The sequence below is a fragment of the Notechis scutatus genome, chromosome 9, assembly GCF_049901735.1.
Source record: "Notechis scutatus isolate UNSWTSFEM ecotype Mainland chromosome 9, rNotScu1.2, whole genome shotgun sequence".
NCBI lineage: Eukaryota > Metazoa > Chordata > Lepidosauria > Squamata > Elapidae > Notechis > Notechis scutatus.
Genome location: NC_142017.1, coordinates 5,461,651 through 5,469,288, shown reverse-complemented (window position 1 = coordinate 5,469,288; position 7,638 = coordinate 5,461,651). Strand labels below are relative to the sequence as shown.

Sequence of the window (7,638 nt, the reverse complement as noted above, 5' to 3'; positions counted from 1 at the left end):
GAGAGAGAGAGAGAGAGAGTGAGAGAGAGAGAGAGAGCTTTGCCCATGATTCATTCCAATGGCTTTTGATTAGCATTCCTTCTTCCAATGTTAAATCATGGCAAAAAATGTTGTAAATGCAAGATACATACACACACACTCACACTCACAATTTTGTTAATGTGTAACAAGGCCATTTCATGAATACATTTCATTTCTCACCATTGAGGTCACTGAGCTTTTATTGTGGCCAGCTGCTCACTACCTTGGCTCTCAATGCCTTTTCCAAAATCAATAAGTGATCAAGTAACCATCCCTGGATGACTTAAGGATCACATCTTACTTGACTTTTTGGGGCTGTCCATAATCTTTAGAGCAAGCCCAGATGTTGGTGATAAAAAGATTCACATTTTACAAGCCAAGTTATTGGTTGGAGGAATGAGGAGACAAAAAATCTGTAAGTAGAGACATCAGGGGGAAAGAATTGGCTTTTGCATGAATAACATCTACCTCACAATTTGTGGTTTCTCTTCGGATCTTGCCGATTTTACTTTAATTCAACCATAAATTCAATATCCACAGTGGTTCACAGTTCAAAAATGCTCCTAAATTTGCTTTGAATTTACTACACGATTTTTCCAGAACATCTGATCTCAACAGCAACATCCTACAACTACATCCTCCAGGACTTTACCTGTGGAATTGAGCCTCTGAGTGATGTTTCCTCAAAATTAAACTCCTTGCACATGGTGTGGGAAAAAATTGATTCTAGTTCTTCCCCCTCTGTAGGAAAGCTTTGAATGAAAATAGGCAATAGGGCAGTTCTGCTTGAAATAATGGTGCAGATGTAAATTTCAGTGGGAAACCAGTTCAGGAAAATGTCAGACACCTTGTTGAAGATGAGTACTGAACACTTGTTTGGAAATATAGTTGGGAATTCAAAGGACTGGAATGGAACTTGAGCTTTCAGGATTTTTCCCTTCCCTTCCCTATGTTTCAACTTATTGTTGGCACCATCAACTGGCATTGGACTATGTAAACCTTTTGAAGGATGATGAATGCGGAATTTTCTTTCTTCTTTCTTTCTTCTCTTTTTTATTAGAAGTTAGAATGCCAAGAAATTAGGAATTTGCCTTAATGTAACTATGGTAAAGGAGAAATTCACTGATTTTAGACCCAAGATATACCATATTCCAATGGACTTTCATTTCATTCCCTTATTTATTCTCTTAAAAGTTAAGTCCTCTTGGATCTCACCTCCTTGGTAGGATGTTATATTTGGACAATCTGCTGAAATAATCAAGCAAAGATCTCTCCTCGTTTTCCTTCATTCATAAGACTGCAAGTGAATTTATTCCACCTTGATTTCAGATGAGCTTAGTCAAAAGACCTAACAGCATTATGAAAGTGCTTCTTCGTTTCAATAAAGACATTTTTCAAGTCCAGTAATGGAAGGGTGAGAAAAGAGCCCCAGAGAGGAATCTATGAACACAAGAGAACGGCAAAGGTAGTAGCCTAATTCTCTTTGTTATCAAGTAAAATGACTTCACAAATATGACAATAAATCACTGTGGAAATCAATCCGAGCGGAGGCAACTGCTGCTGGCTGATAATGCATCAATCAATATTTAATGTTTACACTTTAATTAATCCACACGTAGGAAGCATTCTTTCAGTGACACAAAAAAGGGACCAGAAATAAAACACCTTTGATATCAAACAGGGGGTGACTGCTGGCCTATCTGTTAAACCTTGATTGGGCTTTCAATTGATCATTTCACACACACACACACACACCTCCTCCCCTTCCCCAGTTATACAGGCACACAATGTCGCATTTGGTTAGACAATAAACATAGGGCAGGTTCCAGAGGAAAACAAAGAGAAAAAGAAAGAAAGACAAAGAAAGGAGTTTTCAAAAATGTGGCTTTGGGTTCTTGCAAGTTTTTCGAAACAAAAGGAAATGTCATTCTGAGAAAGACATTGTTTATGGAGGGAGAAGAATGGAGAAGAAGAATGGGGGGAAAAAAGAATCTATTTTCCTGGACATTTTCTTCCTTCGAAAAAGAGAGTTCTGTTTTTCTACTTTATGAAGTGAACAAAGACATTGATTTGTCTCCATCATCATCATCATCATCATCACCATCATAACCAGGAGGAGAAAAGAAAAAAAGGAAGGAAAGAAGGAAAGAAGGAAGGAAGGAAAACATTTTTGCCACAACACTGGATGAAATCAAAGAGTGGAAAGTTGAAATAAGCAGATATGGACAGTTGTGATCATAATAGTATACCTAATATTTCATCTGCCTGTTCAATTGTCACTATAGGGGGATACTCAGATTTTTCATTCATCAACTTTTGGAAGTTTGGGGTTTTTCCAACTCTGCACTTGAAATCCAAACCATTTAATACCAATTACTGTTCAACTGTAGGATCCTTGGTGCTCTCTGAGCTTGGTGGCTTTCTTGCAGATGTTTCATTATTATCAACTGTATAACATCAGCAGCTGCTGACATAGCACTGATGATGTTACCTATCTGGGTAATGAAATGGCTTCAAGAAAACAGCCAAGCTCAGAAATCAACCAGAACTCCACAATTCAAGCCTGAGCTTAAAATATTATCTTCTATTGGTACTCTTGAACTTTTGGAGAAATCGTATAGAAACAGTTCGTATTTCTTTACTTGCCTTCTGTAAATTCCTCTTTTGGAATATTTGAGCATCTTCTAGATCTCTGTGTTAGCAAACTAAATTTTCTATGACTGTCCTTCATAATCTATGCCAGCTTTTTTCTGATGAAAAGGTAGTGAGTGGTAATTGAAAACACAACAACATTTCTGAGAGGTGAAATCAATCCTTTTTGGAAACCAAGCGACAGTGGGAAAAGGTTATTATTGTTGGTATTGTTACTGAATACTTAACACTGTTCGGAAATTGGTACTTGTCAGAGACAAACTGAAAGTACCTAATGAAATTATTATATCACCTCACTAAAGCTCAGATGTTAGCTGTAGGCGATAGAAGCTATAAACATTCCAGAATAGGAACAATAGGCCTGAGAAACATGGAAATAACTGCCAACTTTCTCACTGTAAAGGCAGTTATTTTAGTTTAAATGAGGGCTGCATTTTTATTTTGATTTGCTGAGGGGGGAGGGAGAAAGAGAGATGGAATTGGGTATGTCTCATTTAATGAAAAGAAGGACTGGGGGTGACACGATAGCAGTGTCCCAATATCTCAGGAGTTGCCAAAAGAAGAGGGAATCAAGCTATTCTTCAAAACACTAGAAGGCAGAACAAACCAAGATAGAAGCTAGTAAAAGAGGACCAGGAGTATGGATAATTGTCTGAAAGTTTTTAAGAAGAGATTGGATAACCATTTGTCTGAAGTGGTGTAGACTTTCCTGCCTAAACAGGGGGTTGGACTAGAAGACCTTCAAGGTCCCTTCCAACTCTGTTATTCTGTTCTGTTCTGAATTTATTGAAATAAAAGTAAGATGGCTCCTAAAAATCTTGAAAAGACAATGTAATAAAATCAGCCTGTGTGGTGCTGGGGACAATATAATTAAACTGTTTTTTCTACTCTGCCAGTTTTAGGTAGGCTTTTTTAAACACACACACACACACACACACACACACACACACACACACCACAGTCCAATAATCTACACAGTGGAACTTTAAAAAAATTACAACTCTGCTTTATCCTATATTAAATAGTATATTTACTTGGCTCATAAATCAGGATCCCAAAGAGATTTATTATTAATAAAAGTTAGGATACGGCTGATTAATGGAGGAGAATCATGAACATTGAGCGGCCTTATCCAATGTAATGTTTTTTCCACTTCAGAAATATAGAGGGGGAACATTTTGGACCAAAATAGGTGAGATCTGCTTCAGATTTGGAATATTTTATGGAATATCGACTTTCTTGCTACATTTACTACATCAATTTCCCCCAAATGAGAGACTTCTGAATAAGTTGGGTTTAACAATTCCTATATGGGTAGGTCTCAACTTGTGACCATAACTGATACCCAACATTTCCGATGCTAAGCGAGACATTTGTTAAGTGAGTTTGACGACCTATTAGCAATAGCACTTACAAGCATTTTATCAGAGAAAAGGCTAAGACGGTTGCTCTCCTCTCCTTGGTATTATTATTTTGTGTTTTTAAATTGCAGGTTCCCTGAAGAAGAGAGAAGGCAAACGTTGCTCTCATGCCACATTGTGTTCAACGTGCTTGATTTCTGGCAGGGACAAAAAGCGACAATAAAACAAAACTCAGCAACCTGCTCGCCACATTAATAATACGCCTGCCAGATCCAAAACTGTTAATCGATTGCCTTGGCTGAACGCTGTTTATTAATAGTGCTTCCTACTCTATCTGGAGACATTCGAAACTCCAAACAACTTTGGCTATTTATTAACAAAGCACCGTGAAACCGTAACCCCATAAAGATAATAAACTTCCCCTCCTCCCCCCTCTTTTTTGCTTTGTAATGGCAACAAAGGAAAAAGGCATTCTCATTACTTATTAAGATGTGCTACATCCTTTGTATATTGAGTTTCTTCATAGACTTTGAACTCTCATCCCTCCTCATTCTATTTCGGAGACAAACATCAAAGCAGCGTGATCTTAACGAAGCTTCTGACGAGTGGAGGCCTTTCAAAGAATATTAATGCCCTATTGAAGAGCAAAAGCTAAGAAGGAGATGTAATCCCCTAAAGAGCTGGTCTTGAGAGTCTTAACAATATAGGAGCGGTAGTATGCATGCTTGATAGATCAGAGCTGTTGTTGTTGTTGGGGGTAGCTGTTAATGTGCATGCTTTGGTGAAAGAGAGAGGGCCTGGCGTAACAAGCATGGGAATAGCAGGTCCACCATGCAGATTCAAGCATGCAGATGGACAATAGGAATTTGTTGGCAATCCTGAGCCAGCCAAGATTTAGTGTAACCGGAAATCAAACATGTCGGCAAGTTGCTCCTACAAGGGTGTAAGAACTTCAATTAGGAATGTTATGAAGCTCAAGCATTCCGTTCCAGACTTTGGTTCTTTGCACTTTTCTTATATGGATCCATCTTACTCATTTGTGATTTTTAGACTCGCTCTTTTTCATCAATCCCAGGATTACAACTCAACGGTGGAGGATAGGCCTGCAATCCTGGGAGCAGATACAAACTGGGATACATGAGGACTTTTAAACATCCCAAAGCACCTTCACAGATATGGGCAAGGAAGGTTTTTTTTTTTTTACTTATGTTGCAAAAATGTTCCACAGTGAATTATTTTAAAATAGGTGAAGGAAGAAGGAGAAGGAGAAGGAGAAGGAGAAGAAGGAGAAGAAGAAGAAGAAGAAGAAGAAGAAGAAGAAGAAGAAGAAGAAGAAGAAGAAGAAGAAGAGAAGGAGAAGGAGAAGGAGAAGAAGGAGAAGAAGAACGTATGAATCATTTTCCAGTTGACGTGGTCACATCTAAAGATCTCATGGGTGTAGTTAAGCAGGTGCCGACATTTCTCCCATTACAAGGAATTGCACCTTCCTCCTCTTAAGCTTTTATTACTGAGTATGTTATCTTGTGGCAAAGGAAGGGGAGAACAAGAGGGAGGGGGAAGCCTTTAGGAGCTGAATTGTGCTGTCAGTTTTCCACATCTTGAAAGCTCTTTTGAGTCAGTCAGAAAGACTGATGTGTCAGAAGGCTATCAATCACAGCCTCGTTTTGTTTTCTGCCATCGGAAACAAAGTGTGTCAACGTGGCCTTGAATAAAAATGTCTTCATTTCATTAAGGTGGAACTCATGGCTGCCCAAATGTCTGGAGAGAAAAGAAGAAGAAGCCCCCTCCCCCATTCGTATTTCCTGCAGTGTTGTCTTTCAGATGGATGGTTTAGCTCTGATTGCTATCAAGGTGGGTCAGTTGACTTCTTCACACCTGCGGGATGAATGAATTGGAAGCACTGCACCCCCAAACTGATGGCCAACAGGAGAAAAGAGGAGGATGGATTTATGGGCCATTTCAAGGTGAACAGGGGATAATCTAGTCCTACATTTAGGGCTCCACTAATGTATAACTTTCCTTTAAAGTTAATCTGAAGTCATTGGGATGGCATCAACTTTCTTATAACCATCTTACTTTAATCTTACTTCAAGTTTCAACTTGTGATATAACTCTCCTTTATACGAAAATTAGGCACCCCTCTTTCAAGCAACTAGAGGTGTCCACCTTGGTGAAAATCTATGGAGTAATGAGTGAGGACTCTCCCACTTCCTACTAGAACATTTTTGCTGCCATTCTAGGTTTAACATCATGTTAGGATCCTATTTAGATAGCCACAGGTATTGTGTCAATTTGAACTTCTTGATGGAGCTGGCAACATTAGCATGCAGTAGCAAAGCCAGAGGAGTCAACTGTCTTGGGACCACACAGGCCTAGATCTCAAAATCCCCATGATTCCACAACTTCATTAGAAGCAACAAGAGCAAAGTACTAGCTTGGATGGCCCTATGGGTGTCAACCGACAAGCCCCTTCAACCTTCTTACACCAAAACAGTATCCCAACAGTGAAATCAAATTCCAATCAAAGTTTGACCCAAATATGAGCAGTGTAACCAGAAGGTGATTGGATAAGACAATTGAACTGAGTGCTGGGAAAATGGAGGCTAGGATGAAATTTGGGGTGGAATTCCAAGTTTAAAAATGCAGTTGCTTGCTGTTTCTAAAAATTGAGACTTTTGGGTGCCCAGGGAAGAAAATGTGCAATGCCGTGGTCAGGAAAAACAATGCCCAGGGAGGCAAAATATTTTTGAACCCAAATGCAAAAATGGATGTTAGGACGAGATTCTGGGTGGAATTCCATGCTTACAAATGGTGTTGCTTGCTTTTAAACAAAAATTGAGCCTTTTTTGTGCCCAGGAGGAAAACGCATGATCAGGAAGACCAATGCCCAGGGAGGCAAAAAAAATTTGAACCCAAATACAAAAACATATGCCAGGATGAGATTCAGGGTGGAAATCCATGCTTAAAAAATGGTGTTGCTTGCTGTTGTTTTTTTTAAAAAAAAACAAGACTTTTTGGTGCCTGGGCACTAGTTTTCCTGACTGCAGCATTATGTGTTTTTTTCCCCAGGTACAAAAAAGACTCAATTTTTAAAAACAGTAAACCACACAATTTTTAAGCATGGAAATCTACCTCGAATCCCATCCTGGCATCAGTTTTTGCATTTGGGTTCAAAACATTTTTTGCCTCCCCGGGCATCGGTTTACTGCTCCTCCAAGTCTGGGAACCAAAGGACTTTTAATCATGAGTTCTCAGAGCTATGCCCCACACTCAACCGTTGGCCAACCAAGGATGACTTGAGGTGTTTTGATGTGAGTTCTGCTTCTTGCAACGGTCTCCTTTACTGGGTCACCAGTTGAGCTGTTCCTTTCTGTCATGTGATTTCCCTAAGTTGGGTGATGATTCAGCTGGTTTGTCCATGTCAGAGGAGAACATGGCACCTTGAGATGATTGACAAAAAAGATTGGAAAGCATTTATTTTGCCTCAATGTTTCGAGAAGTAGCCTCCATTTTCTTCCAAACTGGGTTTTCTACTTGCTAGTCCTGTAGCTATAACAGTGAATGATTACATGGAAATCAAACCTTCTTGTCTATTCTTGTAGGA

General features: G+C 39.2%; 1 long non-coding RNA gene across 4 annotated transcripts in view; it reads left to right on the top strand.

Moving 5' to 3' along the window:
- Positions 1 to 207: 207 nt before the first annotated feature.
- The window catches only part of LOC148129810 (uncharacterized), a 30,051-nt gene continuing 22,620 nt past the window's right edge, over positions 208 to 7,638 (top strand). For 2 of the 4 annotated variants that reach the window (XR_015750618.1, XR_015750619.1), the window contains exons 1-2: positions 208 to 436; positions 4,166 to 5,885. This is a non-coding gene — a long non-coding RNA (uncharacterized LOC148129810). The remainder of the gene's footprint in view (positions 437 to 4,165; positions 5,886 to 7,638) is intronic. The other 2 variants (XR_015750621.1, XR_015750620.1) reach the window with 2 other exon arrangements.